This window comes from Sphaerodactylus townsendi, linkage group LG07 (assembly GCF_021028975.2).
Source record: "Sphaerodactylus townsendi isolate TG3544 linkage group LG07, MPM_Stown_v2.3, whole genome shotgun sequence".
In the NCBI taxonomy this organism is placed as follows: Eukaryota; Metazoa; Chordata; class Lepidosauria; order Squamata; family Sphaerodactylidae; genus Sphaerodactylus; species Sphaerodactylus townsendi.
In genome coordinates, this window is record NC_059431.1 from 82,939,775 (window position 1) to 82,960,621 (window position 20,847).

A 20,847-nucleotide genomic window follows, 5' to 3' on the forward strand; every position below is an offset into this window, starting at 1 on the left:
GTCAGAACAGCAGGTATGGGGAGCAATATAATGGGGGGGAGAGATGATACATTAATACTCTCCTGCACTCCCATTTGCTTCAAAGTAATTACTCTAGCATTTTCACATAGGTTATTCATTCTAACTACCTCCTTAGCTGATTCTACATGTAAAATGTTTCATTACATTTAAATTATTGGAAAAACTCAAATCTACTTAATTCCATGTACATTTATTTGTTCACTACTACATGCATTGTGCCCTATGAGCACAATTATTAACTATAGTAGTATTTTAACACTTAAAAAAGAAAAAAAACTTTGCTTCTGGGGGCAGGGGGAGGGGCGGGTTGAGAGAATTCAGGGAAAACTCAGTCAGCAGGCTTCATGTGCAGGAGCAGGGAAACAAAACAAGCCTTTTGGGAGCCCATAAAATTGAACCCCAAGAAAAAAAGTTCACCAAGCCTGGATGCTATTGCCAAGACGGCCACCTGGAGCTACCTTGAAAGTCTGGTGCCTCTATCTTCAAAAATGTGCAGCCTGCTTACACACACAGAAATTCCTCATTGGCTACAATGGAGCCAAGACACTAAAAAGCAGAGAATCTGGAAACATTTCCTGGGGTTCCTGTCAGGGGTGCAGTTTTAAAGCTAGTGGCACCTAAATTTCAGGATATCATCCAGAGACTGTTCTTATGATACCACCTGAGTTTGGTGAAGTTTAGTTCAGGGGGTCCAAAGTTATGGACCCTCAAAGAGGTAGCCCCATCTCCTGTTAGCTTCCATAGAAAACAATGGGGGATGGGGCACCCCCTTTGGGGGTCAATAACTTTGGCTCCCTTGAACAAAACCTCACCAAACTTGAGTGATGTCATCAGGATGGTCCCTGTATCATACCCTGAAACTTTGGTGCCACTAGTGTTACAAATGTGCCCCCTGCAGGCCAAAATGTGAAAAAGCACCAAAAAACACACCAAAAAAGCCCGAATACCTTGCATTCGGATTAATTCATATTCTGACAGGGTACATTCGGCTGATTTTTGCCCGAATATGCTGAATTCGTCCAGATTCGGGGCAAATCTGGTATTTGTTGTATCTCAGTCTCCAAGCCTATCCAAAACTAGTGGCCCATTTTATCATACATTCCTTCGCTTGTTCTCCTTATATTTCATATCTTGACAATTGTTTATCCATTTTGGAAATAACATGTTCATCATTTGTACATAATTCCATTTGAAGTTCATTCTTGGTATTTTCAGAACCATATAATCTTTTATCCAACTTAAATCTCCCATAATTATAAATAAGGAAACCAGTCACAAAAATATCTTCTGACAGTAATTGTTATCTTAATTTTATTTTACCTTCCCTTTGTGAGGTGTTGAGTGTATCACCATATACCATCCATTGATTTTCAAAAGTCATTTCACATCTAAATAGTGCTTATTGTGGTGACAAGTACATTGGTATTCTTGGACATAATCTAGGTTTAATTTTAGTCCATATTCTCAGTATGGCATGTCTAATATAATGGTTATTAAAATCTTCATTTATTTTAACCTTATCCTAACATAAATATGCATGCCATCCAAGTTTCAGGTTGTGACCTTCTAGATCCAGCAGTCTTTTATTTCTTAATGTGATCTATTCCTTCAACCAAACTAAACAACAGGATGCAAAATATAGTCTCAGATCAAATAAGCCAAACCCCTACCCTTTCTTTTGCATCTGATAATATCTTCAGTTTGACCCAAGGCCTCTTCACTGGCCATATAAAACTTGATAGGTCATTTTGCCACCATTAAAACAAAGTATCATTTAACTGTATTGGAATAGTTTGAAATAAAAATAACATTCTTGGTGAAACATTCAGTTTAATTCATTTCTAATCATTGACTGAGAGGCTTCTGCAAGCTTTTTTTGAACAAAGGCTGGCCACTCTGCCATGATCTCCCAGCAACATTTGATACAGTAAGTAAACTGGAGGCCCCTTGGCCATCTTCAGGTCCTATACGGGATCACTTCAGTTTGCTTTCCCAGGCTGATGTTTACAAAGTACTAACAGCTGTGAAGACTACCACCTGATAAAGGCTGGTGGTGATAAGATACAGAACTTTCGATTGATAAATTTCAAACTCTCCCTTAAATAGGGTTTTCCTGGGGAGACTAAAAGAGGTGGTGGTACAACTGGTCTTAAAGAAGCCATCACTGGATCCTTTAGATTGCCTAGTTTCAAATTTATTGTTTAGGGGTAATTGAGAAAATAGTGGAGGAGCAACAACAGGTATTTTGGAATGACAAATCAGCTCTAGACCCATTCCAGTCTGGCTTCTGTCCTGGTCATGGGATGGAGACCATGCTGTCACCATCACAGATGAGCTTCATCTCCAAATGGATCAATGTGAGTCAGCTCTGCTGGTGCTTCTAGATCTCACAGAAGCAGTTGACATGGTTGACTATGAACTTTTGACCCACCACGTCACCATTACTGGAATTCGGGTACAGCCCTGAAGTGGTTGACCTCATTTCTGCAGGATCAAGGACAGCATGTGGTGCTTAGGGAAGAGATGTCCCAGCAACACCCTTTTGTGGGGTGCTACAAGAGGCAATTCTCTTTCCAATGTTATTTAATATCTCCATACAACATCTGGCCCAGCTGGTACAACATCTGGCCCAGCTGGTACAGATTTTGGGTTGGGCTGTCATCAACAGGCTGATGATATCCATCTTTTTCTGTTGATAAAAAGCCAATGGGTCACCACCCTTGACATTTGGACTTTGTGTTTGGAGGATTTGGTAGAATGGTTGAGAAAGAGCAGGCTGAAGCATAATCCATCAAAAATGAAGGTCATGTGGCTGGAACAAGGGATACTGGATGGCAGACATCAACTGCAAAAATTGGATGGAGTAGCTTTAACATCTGCCTCTTCCATCAAAAGACTGGGCATGACACTAGGATCCTCCCTATCTAGGAAGGCCCAGGTCACACAAATGCCCCAAAGGTAGCCTTTTTCTACCTTCAATTACACCAAAAGACTGGTGTTAACAGAAATATATAGCAATCAACCATAAGGAACCTGTTACACTCGGGTTATGGGCAAAAACAACACTCACGTAAAGATGTAAGGTGATCTATATTGAACTAGTGCAAAAAGTGCAAACATTTCTAATGCTTTAAATAAACATACAAAGAACAAACCATCTTCTGTCATACACACTGTCATACACAACAAAGCCCAGAAAATAAAATAACAGAACACAAACAAGGACAAAAATAAATTTTGCAACTAAAGTCTCAGTATGTGCCATAAATTTTTGAAACCAGTTTAAAAGGCACTGAAAGGAGACTAGTGTGACAAGGAGTCCCTGGAAATAATGGGGTCTTTGGTAATCGCCCATTCCATAAATATTGCTTTGCCAGAATAATTATGTGGTGGGAGCTCACAAATCCCATATTCAGAATAGACTACAGAAAAATATGAGGCTGAACCCAGTTAAACAGAAGAGAGTGGGGTTTTTTCCACAAGTGATATGCAGGAGTTGTGAGCTCCCACCATGGAATAAGAGTGCACATTACACCTGTGTTCCACCACCTACACTGATTGCCAGTTGAGTTCCAGATTAGATTAATGGTTTCAGTATTGACTTTTAAGGCTTTGAGTGGACTTAGACCTATGTATCTTCAGAACTGCATCTCCCCATACCTCAAATGGAGAACATTTATTACCCCCATTGTATCCTCCTGGTGGTCCCTATCCTCAGTGATATTTGACTATCCTCAACCACAGCCATGGGTCTATTCCATTTTGCTGGCTCCCTGATCTTGTCCTCCCTCATCCCCAGACCAAACAGTGAATGGAACTATGATGGGACAGGGATGGATAGAATTTTAGGCTGTACTGGGATCCAGAATGGATACCCGATTAGTTGCCATCAAGGGTAGAAATGTAAATGGTGTTTCAAAGTTTTAATGTTATTCTTGCTGTGTGATACCACAGACATGCAACCATGGAAATATTCATTTAGGATAATGGAATGCTCAAAGGATGGCTGAACAATTACCATTCTAGCTTTGTTTAGAATAGCAAATTAATATATTGGGTAGAAGAATCTCTAAGGGAATGAACCAGTTTTACTTGCTTCAAAATGAAGCTACGAAATATAATAGCAAGGCAGTGGATGAGTATAGGGGGAAGGGAGGCTAGCTGCAGAACAGGCTGTGAGTAACTGATGGGACTGAAATGTGAAAAAGGAGAAATGTGAAGAATAATTTGACCAAGTATCATGTGTTCGGAATCACTGGCTGATGTTTGAATATTATTGAGTTGGGACTGGAAATATAGGATTTATGGAAAGCTAGAACAATCAAAAGCTTAAATAACTTTTCCCCATTATTTTTGCAGAAATATAGCAATAAATATGTGATAAAACATTTGTTTTTGCTTTCCCCTGTTTTACATACTGGAGATAACTGCCCTCCTTAGGATCATGGCCACTGTGAAGGGGGCATTGTTGGGCAACTTCTAAGACTTCAGATAATTGCTGACTCATTTGACACCACTGCCAAACTCTATCCCGCCTCATCAAACAGTTGCAAAAACAAACGACCCATTGGATACTCACTGTGAAGGGGTCTTCTCCTTGCTGGTCGCAGGCCATCTGGTTGGGTTGTTCGCTGCTCTGTGGTGAGTAGGCAGGAAAAGGCTCTTTAGTGACTTCCTGTCAGGTGCTCGTGGTGGTGCTGCCTCGGTTACTAGCCGAGAGTAATGGCACACAGCAAAAGTAAAAAAAAACACAACATGCAACACCACGGCCCTAACATACCGTGAAGGAAAAAAACTCCTATTTAATGAGGACCAAAGAGCCCAAACTACTAACAGGCTGAAAGACAAAACAGTTAACCAACTCTAAGAATCTGTGAATTGTTGAAACACATTATTGGTCAGCAAGAAACTGGGCGGGCCCAGATGGCCTGCGATCAGCAAGGAGAAGACCCCTTCACAATGAGTATCCAATGGGTTGTTCTCCTTGGTGGTAGCAGGCCATCTGGTTGGGAACTTCCCAAGCAGTGCCCCGAAGAAAAGGGAGGGTTTGGTTACTCTCCGATAATGTGTTCCAGGATTCGCCTCCCAAAGGAAGCTTGGACAGCATCAATAGATGTCAACCTATAATGTTTTACGAAGGATGAGGGTGACGCCCAAGTGGCCGCCCTACAAATCTGTTCTAGGAGAATGTGTTTGAGGAGGGCCGCGTTAGTGGCTGTGCTCCTAGTGGAGTGGGCTGTGACTCCAATGGGTGGGGGGAATCCCCTGGCTTTGTGGGCCTCAATGATGCAGGCCTTGATGTTGGAACTGATAGTTGCAGCTGCCGTGGATTCACCCAATCTTGGGGGACTTATATTGATAAACAAGGCCTCTGATTTGCGAATTTTTTCAGTGCAGATCAGAAAAGCCTTGAGAGAGCGCCTCACATCCAGGTGATGCCAAAGACGCTCTCTGGGATGTGTGGGGTTCGGGCAAAAGTTAGGCAGAACCTTCTGCAGTAAATGGAATCTAGTAGCCACTTTGGGCTTGAAGCAGGGATCAAGTTTTAACACTACTTTGTCTGGGAAAAACATACAAAGATTGGGGTTGGCAGACATGTCCCTGATCTCTGATACCCTTCTAGCAGATATTATTGCTACCAAGAATAAGAGCTTCATCCTTAGGTGGATGTCTTGGACGGGCTCAAAGGGGGGTTTGGTGAGGGCATCCAGAACCACATGGAGATGCCAGGTGGGGAAGCAATGCTGTACGGGTGGGACTGGATGACGCTTTTGAGGAATCTCAAGGTGTCTGGGTGTCTGATAATGGACATCCCCTGTGTCTCAGGTAAGACAGTAGCGAGGGCTGCGAGTTGGTGTCTTAAGGTGGAACTTCTTAGTTCAGACTCAAAACCGTTTTGAAGGAATTCTAAGATGGAAGACAAGGATGGCAATTCTGGGTCCCTCTCCTTTCTACGGCACCATTGTACATAAGCCTTCCAGGAGGAGTAGTAAAATCTTATGGTGGACTTCCTTCTAGCAGCCAGGATGGTTTTTACCTGCTTGACCCAGTGATCGACGTGAGGCCCCGTCCATAGATGGCTGAAAGAATGAAGGCGAGCGCCGATCGGAACTTCGGCGCAGTCACGCCTTGTTATTGTTGCCTGAGGTGTCAGCACGAAAGGGCTTGCCGGTCTTGTTGGAGCTCCAAAAGTCCTGTCTCTTATGGTAGGATGATTGCGACTGCCAGCCGGTCTTCTTGGGCTCTCGTGATTGATGAAAGGGGGCACGAAAGGATTTAAAGGCAGATTTAGAAGAAAACCTAGGTCTGTCTGTTTTGACGGAACAGGGCATGGCTTTTTTATGATCCTTGGTTTCAACCAGGATCTTATCTAGTTCTGAACCAAATAAGGTCCCTCCCTCAAAATAGAAGCTGGCCACCACTGTTTTTGATAGGGTATCAGCCTGCCAAGGTTTAAGCCACAGCAGCCTACGGGAGACTGAGGCCATAGCCATGATTCGGGAAGTGACTAGGAAGGCATCCAGGGTGGCATCAGCTAGAAAAGAGGTAGCCATCATTACCCTTCCTACTCCCTCTCTAATCCCTTGGCACTCAGGTGGGATGATATTCAGGAGGCGCTGAAGCTCTGGAGACTGTGGCTGCCGGGGCCAGAATTTTAGCTGCCATGGCTACGCCATTGTGTACTCTGCGGAGACCGTGTTCTGCCTTACGATCAATAGGATCTTTGACATTACCCTCTCCATCCTGGGACACCAGTCCTCCGGAATGCAATGAGGAGATGGGGCCGTCTACCAGGGGGGTTCGGACCATCCTCAAAAAATAATCAGGGGCTAGGTAAAGCTTCTTGTAGACTGGTGGAAAACCTCTGTTGGAGGCGGGTGTGACCTACTCTTTTCTGAACTGGCGGGCAAAGGACTCTGGTAGAGGAAAAAATTGCATGGACTCATCTTCCACAGAGAAGATAGAAGAGATCCCCTTAGGACAGCCCTTGATGGGTTTAGAGGTGGCAGGAGCATTGGGATCAACAGCCTCCTCGGAATCCTTTAATTCCAATGAGATAATTTTGGCTAAGAGGGTGGATAGTTGTTCCACTTTGAATAATCTGTGGCTCTGATCTGCCTGGTCTACCGGTTGAGACTCTCCCTCAGAGAAGTGGTGTGAGTCCAGGTCTACCTCCCCTTCGCTCAGGACACTGGCATCTGAATCGTATGTGAGCACCAGTCTGGGGCTGTCTCCCCTGCGGGACCTGGAGCGAGATCTGGTAGTGGATCTACGTCTGCGTGACGGAGGGAAGGTATGAGCCTGTAACTGCCTGCTTGACTGATCAATGGAACTCTGTAGCAGAGAAACCAGCTGTTGGGGGGGAATGCGCTCCAGTCTGAAGGCAGAGGGACTCCAGATGCTGCCTCCCCGTCATGGCGCCCGGATGACTGACCTGCAGCGAAGTTCCCTCAGTCCCATGGTACCAGGGGCAGGAGCTGGAGAAAAGGCTCGTGAGGTGCCGGGCAGTAAGGATGGCGGTGGCAGGACGATGCCCTGTGAGCCCTCTCGACAATCGCTGCGACGCGCTATTCCCCACTGTTCATTGTCACGGTCAAACCGGCTCGCACTTCCCCGTCGTTGTGGCGGGCCCTTGGAATGCGTGCGTCTTCCCGCACGCGGGCCTGGGGAGCGTGAGCAAGCCCGCCGCCCAGCCCGCGGCTATTGCGAAGCTCTGGATGAGTCTCGCCACTATCAGCCCAGCGGCTGTGTGTGAGAGAGCGGTGGGTCCGAGTTGAAGATGACCTGGATCTAGTGTTCTCTACCGTGGATCGGTAGAACGACTCCCGAGATATAGGTTTGATGAAATCCAGGCAGGAGCCTGTCGATAGTGCTGCCTACTCTGACTGAGGCAGGAAGATACTGGGACAGCACCACCACGAGCACCTGACAGGAAGTCACCAAAGAGCCTTTTCCTGCTTTCTCGCCGCAGAGCAGCGAACAACCCAACCAGATGGCCTGCGACCATCAAGGAGAACAACTCTTCCATTCATGTGATCTTTAGCAGAGGTTCAGAGGGTAGAAGAAAGTGCACCACTAGATGAACACAAGCACGAATTACCATAATGGAGAGGGCCACTACAGAGACTTGACATGAGGAAATTATTACTATCAGTTCCATCTCACCGTTCAACTCTGGGTGAATGACAGTGGCACCTAGTAGAAAGACCTGCACCACTCATTGATTGATCAGGTCATATTATGAGGTGAGCAGCTGACACTTCTTCCCTCTGATTCAAGTAGGAATCATATGAACATGGCATATGCACACATAGAAAAGAGCTTATCTATTCATTATTTCCCTTCAGAAGCAACTCCAAGAAGGATTGAGGCATCCTTCCTCTGAAGTTCATGTTCAAATTGCTATTGCTACAGTGATTAACTCCTTTCTCTCTTCTCAGGAAGGAAAAGTAGTACTATCTGTGCTGATTTTGGAGTTGATTGATTGCAGCTGTCAACCCCTTACTCTAAAGACTAGGTAGGGAAATGCTCCAAAGGATATAACTGTTCATTCATTCATTTGGACAGTAACCAGGGCAGCAGGAATTATGGCCAGCAGCAGTCATCCAACCTCCATGAGTCTGCTGGCTCATTTCTATGGCCACTTGGGGGATCTGGTGCCTTGAACCTAACCTTTAGGAAAATAAGGATCTAAGCAGAAACCCCACTAACAGCACCTTGCTAATGGCCTCCAATCCCTGGAACTGACCTGCCAAAGATTGAGAAGCATAAGCACTTGGACTTATTCCCAGAATGTGACAGCCCAGACTTCTTTGATAAAGCAAGCATTTCTAAATGCACAGCAGTGACTGTTGCTGATGTAATTATATTAAGCTTCTTTAATGGTTAAAAATGGTAGCTCTCTTTTACAATAAGATTTCAATCATACTTCAAATGACATATTTTAATATTGAATCAATAGCAAATACTTTTACATTACCCACAGTTAAATCTGCTTGCTGATGTCATGACAAAAAATGCTTTATAAACACAGATGCTTTATTCCAAGAATAACCTCTTAATGCCAATCTCTTTTCAGTTCTGCATCATCTTATACTGTATTATAAGATGGTATAAATTTTTAATGAGATCACTGAGAGCATCTATTTTACTAGCCAGTTGTTCCTTAGCTTTAATTGCAGTGCAACAATAAAAGTAAACAACATAAATCTTAACTTTTTTTAAGTTAAAATGCATTATATACTAAAGTTGTGTGGTTTGGTGGATAAAAGGCAAAAAACCTATTTAGATTCCACCACAGTCCAACTTACAATATACTTTTCCAGAAATGTCAATGAAAATGGAATATGGTCAAAAGATTACCACAAGTAAAGCTTCAATCACCATTGATTGATGGCTCAAGGGAGGTGTTTTTAAATGAAGTTTGTTCATAGGGTCAACCATATTATCAATCAAAAATGACTGGCCAATCTGACACATTGTTAAAGACTGGTAATTTATTTATAAAGTTTTGATTTTAATCAGATACAACAAACTTTATATGAGCTACAAAAACAAATTTCACTGCATATTTTTAAAACACAATTAAAGTTTGCAATTAAAATAAATAAATATAGAATTACAACAAGCAGCTACATATGCCAATTTCTATGTTTTATATCTATATTTGTTTTGTATGTTGAAATAAAACATTTAAAACTAAAAAAAGCCATATATAGAACAGAATAAAAGGATTTATGCAAGTCCTTTTCTTTTTCTTTAGTAAAATGGCTTCCTGTTATTGAAGCCATTCAATATGGCTTCAGAGCAGCCCATATCCTTATTGATGTTTGGCAGTCTTTTCTTCATTAATGTTCATGGGGAAGAGAGTCAAGCAACAATCCTAGCTAGGCAAACTGACATAAGAGTAGATTTCACTGGGACATATTTTAGTAAACATTCATGGTGCTGAATTATTAATAAACCAAATGACCTGAAAAACAGGATAACTGAGAAGCACATGATCAACAAAACCTGACACAAAATCTCCAATATTTAATATATACAGTATATATTGTATTAACCAAACACATGCTATCATATGTTTCCCTATTGCACTATGTATCTAATATTTAGACAAAAGCGTAAAATTCAACAGTGTGTCTTCACCTCTCTCATTTAAAAAACTACTCTATTTTCTTTCTAAGCAATGGTCCACAGCTGTCTCATAATTTTCAATCCATGGGTCCTTTTGGTCCTTGACGGTGAACAATATCACAGTAATAAATAACCAACACATTTATTTTTGAGAAGTATTTACATAAAGTCTAAGCTCGGTGCACACCAAAAGATCTGACGGTGTCTGAAACAAAAGATTTCAGCATGATTAGAGCATCTCCATAGGAGATGAAGGCAACAAAAGAACCAACATTAAAAAAATGCAAATGATCTTTAGGAAAGGAAACAAACTTTAGGTAGAAACCAATTGTGAACTAATAACTACTGAATCACACAGCAACTCAACCCCCCCCCCCCCGAGATTTGTGCTTCTTTTTGAATAATTCTAAATATTTGGAGAATAAATACCAATACATAGTTCTAAAAGGAAAGCTAACAAGCCAATGTTTCAAGTTCCTTCAGTTAATTTTTGATTTCCTTGAGAACAAGTTCTGTGGAAGTTCCATTCAGTTTAGTCTTGACTAATCGAGTAATATTTTTTAAGGGTAGTGGTTAGTGTATCGTAAGGTGTATAGCAGAAATTATACTTTAACACTGAAATTATAATGTAGGGTATCATTAGTTTATGAAATCAAAACACAGCTCTTGGTCTGCTCTCTCAAATCAATAACAGGAAGCCATTTTACCAGAGGAAAAGAAGAAACAAAGGGAGTATTCTACATATACATTTTACTTCTGGGTTCTACTCTGCGAGCAATACTCAAGCTCTTCACCTATCATGGCAACTCTTTATAGTTGCCAGCCTTTGGTCTTCTGTTAGTCATTTTCTGTTTTTGAACAGGAACTAACATGCCACTGTTCATAATTGAGATTATTGAAGTTCCTAAAGTCTCATGATATCACTTCCTGTTTTAAAAGAGAAAGTGACATTCAAGTGTTGATTGATACTATATCCTCCCCCTACATGCTACTGAGAGTGGGAGAGAAGGAACTGTCAAGAGATCACTTGTCAGAAACAAGTAAATAGCACCCCTACAACACTTAAATTTGATAGTTCAAATCTAAGCACTAACCTGCAGGTCTAATATCCTGCTTTCATTCAAGTAATATTAACATAGTTTTTGCAATAAAATCTTAGTCTTCCTCTTGCTCTGATGAAAGAAGTCAGACTGAAACCCAATCTGGAAGTCCAGACTAGGAGTGAAATGGAAGGAAAGACTTCGAGCCCTCATCCCCAAGTGTCCACAGGGGAAATTTCAGTCCAATTGATAGAGATGTCAGTCGATGGATACTTGGCTATGGTAGGGCTTTTTCTCTATTTGTGTGTGTGTTTCTCTTCAAATATCCTTGATATTTGATGTAAAATTATTAGAGCAAAATTCCAAGTTCAAATGTACAACAAACCACAATCAGCATTGAGCTTGGGGAATCAGTTCATCTCTAGTATAAAGCAGTCAAACAAGTCTCAAGAGCAGTGACTGGCATCAGCAAAACATGTAACTGTACTGCTTCAGGGATACTGTAGTACTTCCATATTCAGTTCTAAAATGTTATTCTGTACTTTGAGGAAAAGCATCTTCTGCTGTTTATGTAAATATTTTAAGACCAATGTGAGGTGGAAACCAAAGCATTCAAAACTCCCTATTGGCAGCCTCAACCTGTAATCAAGTGGCAGATATTTTATGGGAAATACCTTAAGCACAACAAGAATGTATGGTCTTGGTTTACACAGAAATCAAACCTGCATGAGTCTACTGGGCCATAACCATACTGTAAAAAAACAACAATATCTAGATGATGGTCCACGATGATTCAAAATTGTTTACAATGCTAGTTTTCATTCTTAAACAAATATGCTAGACCTTGAACTGCAGCTTTCCTGAGATACTACCCTGTTTCCCCGAATATAAGACATCCCCAGAAAATAAGACGTAGTAGAGGTTTTGCTGATGTGCGAAATATAAGGCATCCCCCGAAAGTAAGACGTAACAAAGTTTTTGTTTGGAAGCATGCCCGACAAACAGAACACAGAAAAATAAGACATCCCCTGAAAATAAGACATAGTGCAGTGGTGGCGAACCTTTGGCACTCCAGATGTTATGGACTACAATTCCCATCAGCCCCTGCCAGCATGGCCAATTGGCAGGGGCTGAAGGGGATTGTAGTCCATAACATCTGGAGTGCCAAAGGTTCGCCACCACTGACATAGTGCATCTTTGGAAGCAAAAATTAATATAAAACACAGTAAGACCCCCATGATGCTTTCCTGACTCAACCAAACCCCCGGAGGGTGTTACTTGCCCAAAGGGGGTAGGTGAAATTCTGCACATGCACTGAACACTTGCTTGTACATCTCTCTTAGTTGATAAAATGTGGCCCTGGAGACCAGTTCAGATTGGGAAAATGGCACAGAGGATAACTGAAGCCCTTCTTCCCCTGCATCCAGATGAGACCCCCTCAGCACTTCAGAACTGAGTTGTCATGGGAAATTTTCAGCTGCCATCCTACTATCTTTAGCTACTGAATACTGTATGTAATGTTAGTTTGAGCTTCAAACTATGGTTAGCTTGTGAAAGAAACATCAGATATGTCCACTTGTATCCTTTTGATTTAATCAAATATTGGCCTAGATAGCAATGTAAGGATAGAAGAAATGAGTCACTGTTTGACTTTTGTGGTCCTTTCTTGCATGCTCAGTGTAACGCCAATCACCACTTTGGGGTTCGGAAAGAATTTTCCTCTAAGCCAGATTGGCCTTACGCAGTCTGGGGCCCTCGTACCTGTGGGACCATCTGGCCCCATATGTCCCAATTTGCTGGTGATCCCGGCCCCTCTATGATGCGGCTGGCTTCTACCTGGGCCAGGGCTTTTATGGCCCTGGCCCCTGCCTGGTGGAATGCTCTTCCTCCAGCTGTCCGCCCCCTCTTGCGGACCTAAATGAGATTCCCCTGCCCGGGGCACCATGTAAGACTGAGGCTGTTCCACTGAGGGCTTCTCTGGAGAGTGCCAGCCCGGCTTGATGGCTAGTGCCCCCCTCTCTGCCCCCCCGTCCCCCACTTTTTAGGGGATTTTAAGCTGTTGGACGCCACTTGTTGTTCGTAATGGAAGTAAAATTAGAGCGCTGTGTTTTAAATGCTAACATGTATTGAATTTGTTTAACTGTTTTGAATGTTTGTGTGTGAACCGCCCTGAGCCCTTCAGGGGAGGGCGGTATACAAACCTAATAAATAATAACAATAACAATACTTGTAAATTTACTATATTGTGTTTTGGGTTGGTGTAGACGACCCCTCCAGCTCTATTTTTCTATAATCTGACTTCGTTAAATTAGTATTAACATTTTTATTACTTGTCTGTGGCTCATCAATCCTGTCCACAGTAATCTGCATGACACTTCTCTTGAAGGTTTGCTTAAACTTTCATCAGTGCAAAATGCAGCTGTTCTATGGAATGTGAATCACAATAATATATCACTGAAGAATTATGTTTTCAAACTGTAAAATGTAACTTGATACCCAGATCTGCTGCTAATTCTGTTATGAGTATATAAGACTATAGATTATCTGAAGAGAAAATACTGTTTACTCTAAAACTTGTTTTCTAATTCTATCTATTTTTCCCAGTTCACAGATGGAAAAAATGAAGACATGTGTTAAGGTAGTACATGATGCAAAAGTCTTTCAATTGTTGGGGTCATCTTCAGTTTGACATGGAGAAATTGAAAACATTCACGATATAATCAGGCAGTGCAATCCGGGGGTGTGGGCAGGGAGTAGATGAGCAGTGACTGGGCACGGCACAGTCCTGCCACTTTCAAAGAAGACTGAGGAGGCTTGGGGTTCCCCACTCCTCCACCTGAGTGGCAGAGGCTTATGGGTGAACCAGATGTGTTTCTGCAGTCCTACGTTCCTGCTCAGCAACTTAGGGCTAGTCACAGGGCTAGTTCAGAACTCTCTCAGCTCCACCTACCTCACAAGGTGTCTGTTGTGGGGAGAGAGGGAAAGGAGTTTGTAAGTCACCTTGAGTCTCCTTACAGGAGAGAAAGGTGATGTCTAAATCCAAGCTTGTCCTCCTCTTCTGTGCCAGAGGTGTATTAGCGCCTAGGTGTTGCATAGCTGCATGGCTCCTCAGAGCCAGTGTAAGTGCCCCTGGGCTAGCACAGATTCCACGTACACCATGTTGAGTGGCATCTCTGCAAGCATGGAGTTATGCCACATCCAGACACCTTTAGCCTTCCCCTCCCCTGATTGCACTGAGAGAACATCTTTCTAAGACTGTTGAAGTCACTGGACGTATGCTATAGATCAGGGGTAGGGAACCTGCGGCTCTCCAGATGTTCAGGAACTACAATTCCCATCAGCCCCTACCACCATGGCCAATTGGCCATGCTGACAGAGGCTGATGGGAATTGTAGTTCCTGAACATCTGGAGAGCCGCAGGTTCCCTACCCCTGCTATAGATCATGAGGTACATTGTTAAAGTATTAAAATGTGTTTAAGTCTGAAAATAAATTAATGAACTTTTTTCTATTTTCTCCCAAATCTGTTCTTAACTCAATAAAAAATAAAGTCTAGTCCCACCCACCCCCCAGATCCAATAGCTTTCCCATAGCTTCAAAATTTCCAGAAGTTTTATACTTTCACAGTATGGCATCAATAAATCAAGGAACGTCTAAATTATTTCAGAAACAAGCACAGTATTTGAAAATCAGAAGTAAACAAACTGTTAAGACACTCACTTTGGCATACTTTAGACCTTCCCCCCCCCCTCTCTCTCTGTCCCTTTCACACTCTCACACACACTATTGGATGGCCCAGGCTAGCCTAATCTGATCAGATCTTGAAAGCTAAGCAGGATCTGCCCTGGTTAGTATTGGATGCAAGATCACCAAGGAAATCCAGAGTCATAATACAGAGGCAGGCAATGGCAAATCACCTCTGAGTGTCTCTTGCCTTGAACTCCCTTTCAGGTCATTGTAAGTCAAAATGATGGCACTTCCCATCATTTCTATTCAATGTTTCCTCCAAGGAGATCAAGACAGCCAACATTAACTTGTGAAATAGGTTAGATGGGAAAGCTGGTTCAAGTCCATCAAAAGAGTTTTATTGAGAGTGAGAGTTTGAGCCTTCATTTCCTGACTCATAATGCCAGCAATGAAGTTCATCATCATCGCTGCCTAATTTAGACACATGTTGCAATATTTATTTATTTATTTTTAATTACAGTCATTCATAGCTATTGGGTATTTTTTTCTAAAGGTATACCATTTCCTAATTATCTATGCTGAACTGATTTTCTACTGATGCTCAGCTATATTTGCTTAGCTTTGAGGAAGACTGTTGGAATGGCAGTAATACTAGCATTTGTATTTCCAGATCTCTCTTCCAGTTCACAGAACCTTCTTATTCATCCACAACATTTCTCCCATAGGTATTTATTCTGCACAGGTCTTTTGTATGATCACAGCCATTTTGCAGGGATTTGCATCAGTGAACATGCATCTACCTCATACATTTTTAACAGGCATTTGATCACTACTCCCACCCCCCAACACACTTACCGTTCTCAAAAAAATACACTGATGACAATGTGTGAATTCTTTTGCTCCACTGGTCTGTAAACATTCATGATGAATATTTGGCTATTTATGTAAGCATTCTCTCTTACAAAATTTGTTTTTGGCAGTAAGTATTGTAAACAGTCTTACATATATTGAATTCAGAAAATGCTAAAGTAACAGCCAGCAGCATTTAGGAAAAAAATCCTCCTCATTCTTTGATAGCAGGAACAAGTATAACGTTGTTGGCTTTATGAAGCACATTTCAATGCAGAGGATAATATTACATGGCACTTCCCAGACTAGTATTAAACAATCTTATATGTTCAGTTGTTAAAGTTGAAGTCAATGCGGTCTGAAGTGATCAGAGTATTGGATGAGGTTTGGGACATTAGATATTACCCACAAGGACATGAATCTGATGTTTGAAAAGTCACTCTTCTGGTAATACAAGTACATTCAAAGGTTAAAATGGGAAATCACCATGTACACCACCCTGAGCTCCTTGAAGAGAAGACAGGGAAAAAGTAGTAATTTTGACAATCAAATTGGAAACCAAAAATGAGTTTAGATAAGAAGTATAGCAGAATGTTAGATAACAACTTCACTATTTTAATGCACACATTTTTAAAATGTCTATACTTAGAAATCTTTCCTCATTTAGGTGACACAATTTTTACTCTTGAAATAAAAATAGGAAATTACAGTTACTTGATGAAAGGGATATGAATCCCTTTTACACAAATACACAAATTTATAGGAAAAGCACGACTGCAATCAACATAATGCACAATCCAATATTTTTGAGTTTGTGGTTCTTGACTACTATTAACAGCATATTAATATAGAAAACAATGCTACAATGGCCCAGATATGTTAGTATGTTGTAATAAAAATAGACAAGAGCTGCATACAGCCTTTAAAACTAACATTTTTTTGAGATTACTAGCCTTAATGTCCAAATTTTACCTTGTCAGATTAAATAGATGGTAGCTGCACAATTAATAAAAAGAGGACACAAAGTTTTCACAAAGCACAGCTCTCAAGACCAAGAAACATAAGGGATTGTGTTGTAGAAATAGTGTATCAAATAAAGTTTAGAAAAGACTGATGAAATTATGTATGATGTGAAAAATGGAAAGAGAGGCCTCTCCCCACCCTTTCTCTGATAATACTTAGGAGCAAAAAGAAGATACTTCTTCATAAAATGCATAAATCATGGAACTCTCTACCACAGGACGCAATGATGACTTCTAGCAGGTGCATGTATAAACTGCTGTGAAGTTGCAATCAACTGATGGTGACTCAAACAAGGGGCTTTCAAGGTGAGTGAGAAGCAGAGGTGGTTTGCCAGTGCCGCCTTCTCCAGAGTCTTCCTTGCTAGTTTCCCTTCCAAATATTGACTTTGGTTAGCTTTTGTTATCTGACAAGATCAGGCCATAACAGTCCACCTTCAACCACTAATTTAGGAGCCTTTAAAATGTATTCATCAGCTTCCTATCCCCAAAATACACACTCATAAACTTAATAAATCCTCTGAATTCAAATCTATTTTCAGCACTCAAGAATGATTGGAAGCTGTCCAAACATAGTAATTCTGACTCCTTGCTGTTTTCCTTGATAGCAGAATGAAGAGAATGAGAGAGATACAATCTAACCAGAACAGTTACTGTATCTTTCTAGAAGACAGGATCCTCCCAAGTGGCAGTCAGTGGAAACATTGTGTACAGAAATGCCAATCATTGCAAAATCTCACTGGCTTTGAGAAGGATGATTTATATTAGCACTGGCCTGTTTGAACTATTTCATCCTCTTAGCATGTGTTCAATGTCTGCATGATGGAAACAAATGCCTGGATCCAGCAGTGCATCAGTGAAGACACTGTCAGTCCCTATTCTCTCTCATGGGTCCCATATGGAGTAATGCCACATGGGTAGGTGAGATGCAGTAATGAGAGGGAAGGAAGAGGGTGTGGGTGATTTCCTTTACCCTCTGCACTGCAGCATGCTAAAGTGTGGTTATTATTCCACCCTGGTCCCATGACCCTAGGAATCAACTTTCCCAGAGATACTAATGACTTCCTTACATGTGATAGTGATAGCAAGTCCACCTGTCTAACTAACCTGGGGAATGGAGCTTTCCATGCAATAGTATAAAAATAAGCAAACACTATGGAGAGAGATCAGTGAATGCCAGATAAATAAATTTTCTAAGTGAAAGAGTTCAGTTCAGGATTTCATCTTCCAGCCTGTTTTATTGTATTTAAAAGAACTGCAGCCACAGCCGTGGACCAATATAAACAAGCAATGACATATTAATTGTAAGGAGTTACTTTCACTGGATTTGGTAATAATTAAGAAATTAGGTTCAACAGTCTTTAATCATAAAGAGGCTTAAGAGGTCCAACAATCACAGCTAAAAAGCTCAGCATCTTTAGACATAGCATTCCTCCTGCCTTATCAATATAGTCCTTCATCCAACATGCTTGGATGATGGCATGCTTTCATACTTTGGGTTCTCCTGTCAAGTTCATAATCCTGAAAGGATTTTTCCAATGAAGAACACATTAACAGTCCCAAATTCTGATGGCTTCGGGGAATGAACAGTGGCCGAAGAAGGAGGAATAACAACCCCAAGTACTCGACAATTGGTGTCCCTAAGGACTCTTCTGTTGTCTACCCAATATTTTCTCAGCTGATCTACATGCTGATGACCATCTTCTCAGCTGATCTACATGCTGGTGCCACACCAGGCCTTTTGGCATACTAAACCTTGTAGGACACAGGTTCAGAAATATTAATGATGGTAGAAGGAACCCACCTTGATCTACGGTACATCCAAAGTTAATTGCATAAATCATCTTCTGTGGCAGAAATAAACAAAGAGACAGTATTGGCAGGACAGCAACCCAAGTGTGTTCTGAATTTTTTGGTAGGTCTGCAATTAAGCCATGATGGAAGCAATGAACTGTTATGGCCCCTGACACCCCCAGAATATTATTTATATAAATTTCTGCTTTAAAAATCATATTGGCAAAGGCCAGTTGCCAAAAGCACTCCTCTGGGTGCAGGTAGCCGCATGATCACATGACCACAAGCTAAAGGTCAAAACTACTTTAACAAAAGCTGAATTAAGATAATGAGTTACTCCTGGTAACCTGGAGGTCTCATTTGAGTTACTAGCATGCTTGATTACCACACCTTGCTATAGAAACTGTTAAAGACAAAGGATATGGAAAGTTACCCTGCCAGCAGATACTGTATTCTTTAGTTTGCATTGGAAACACAGGTCAGCAGCAAATACTTACTGCTCTACATTTCCCCTCCTTTTGTAATGGTTCTCCTAAAAGCCTTTACCTCTCTCCCAAGTCTAAAGGTGCTCAGCCAAAATCTGAATATCTTGGGCGAGAGTGATGACCCCTACAGGGTTCGTAATTTGCCATGTGGGAGCATTGCAGCCCCTCCACTCATTTAAAGTTTAACAATGTAATTCTGGCCCTATTGTCACTGGTTAGCAGTAGGTGAGACTGACTCATCAAAGGTCAGCACCCCAAATCCAGCTTACAGATGCTGCAAGAAGTAAAACTTGCTCTGATTGGTTCCTTTTTTTTCCGCCAAAGGAACGATCTACCCTATGAAAGTTTAGTTCACCTGGAGCACATTGCTCATTGCCACATGTTCCTCTCTTGGTCTTGTTGGAGTTGAGACATGATATCGTCCTTCATTGGGTTTCTGTGCTGGCATGGAATCCCTGCCTTCTACTTCATCTACTCCTAAGAATCGTTTAGAGGTAACAGTAATTACCCTGCAAAAAAAAAAAGCCATCCCTCCCTTCTATCACCTCCTCCAATCCTATCCTTCAAAGAGCCTTTTTTATATACCTTTTAGAACTTGAATGTATAAAAAGTATCTTGTAAGCTTACTGTATGTATGTATTTTTGAACCAAATTCATATAAAACGGTTTAAAACTCAATTTGGACTCTTGCGCTCCTCTGTGGAATATTCTTTGCCAGAATACCTTCCCCGTAGACATAGTCCCAAATATCCCCTCAGCCAACCTCTCACAGCCAACGTGTGTTTTAGCTTTTATTCCCCTGTGCTACTTAAAAACGTGTGCTGTTACACTCTTAGCAGCTGGTGGAGAATCCCTTTCTTAAATCCCCTTCCCCTGTTAAGGCCGTAACAGAACACAATATTGGACACATCACCCCATAAGTTATTCAATATTGACTCCTTTTGTTTGTTGAAAGTGAAGGACTCTGCACACTTCACCTCAGACTTCAAAGGGGAACTTGACTAGGGAATTACAGAGATAGAGGATCAAGGCATTGGGCATCCTTTCTCTACTTCTCTGACACTATCAATTTCATATGTAGACATTCCTTCTGCCTTCCTTTTGCACACCTCCACTTGCATGCGCACTTTCTTCTGCATCTTGTAACCATGAGGGCTGGGTGCAGGTCCTGTATCTCCCTCCATCCTAGTAAGAACAGATTAGAAAACTATATTTATTCTATCTTATTCAGAAATGGAGTTCCCATAATAAATTAAATATATTAGTTTCATGTTGAGCAATGAGAAATCTGGAAAGATTTGTTGCCCAACCACCTTCGACAATCTTCTTCCAAGAGTTCCTTACAGTCTGCACCATCTGTTCAGCCTCAAGGATAGTATGAAGCAATAGATACAAGTTTAACCAGGTTGTTGTTCCCAAATTCCTGAAACTCAGCAGATACAGACATAACTGCATTGTCCAGGACAACAGAGTCTGGCAATCATAGATTGTGAATAAATTGGACAAAGTAACACGATTGTTACTGATTGCATTCATGATGGCACTGACACCCTTTTGAACTACTTAGAAAATAAGTCTATTATAGTCAGGTAGTAGGAACCTGCAAAATCAATGAGTTCTTGACCCATACTTGTTGGTCACTTTCCAGGGAAAATAAAGTGTCCTTTGACATGTATTACACTCAATAATGATCTTTTCAATGTCCAAATTGATTCTAAGTCACCACACACAGCTTGTAGCTAATGTTTTCAGGTTAGCAATCCCAAGGTATGCAGCATGCAGCGAGAACAAAATGATTCTATTTATTTATTTTTAT

General features: G+C 41.5%; 1 protein-coding gene and 1 pseudogene across 34 annotated transcripts in view; one reads left to right on the forward strand and one right to left on the reverse strand.

The window, feature by feature from the left end:
* The window catches only part of PTPRD (protein tyrosine phosphatase receptor type D), a 1,487,793-nt gene that overhangs the window by 1,424,314 nt on the left and 42,632 nt on the right, over positions 1–20,847 (reverse strand). The gene's annotated exons all lie outside the window — the stretch shown is intronic.
* On the forward strand, positions 14,129–14,226 carry LOC125437346 (annotated as a pseudogene).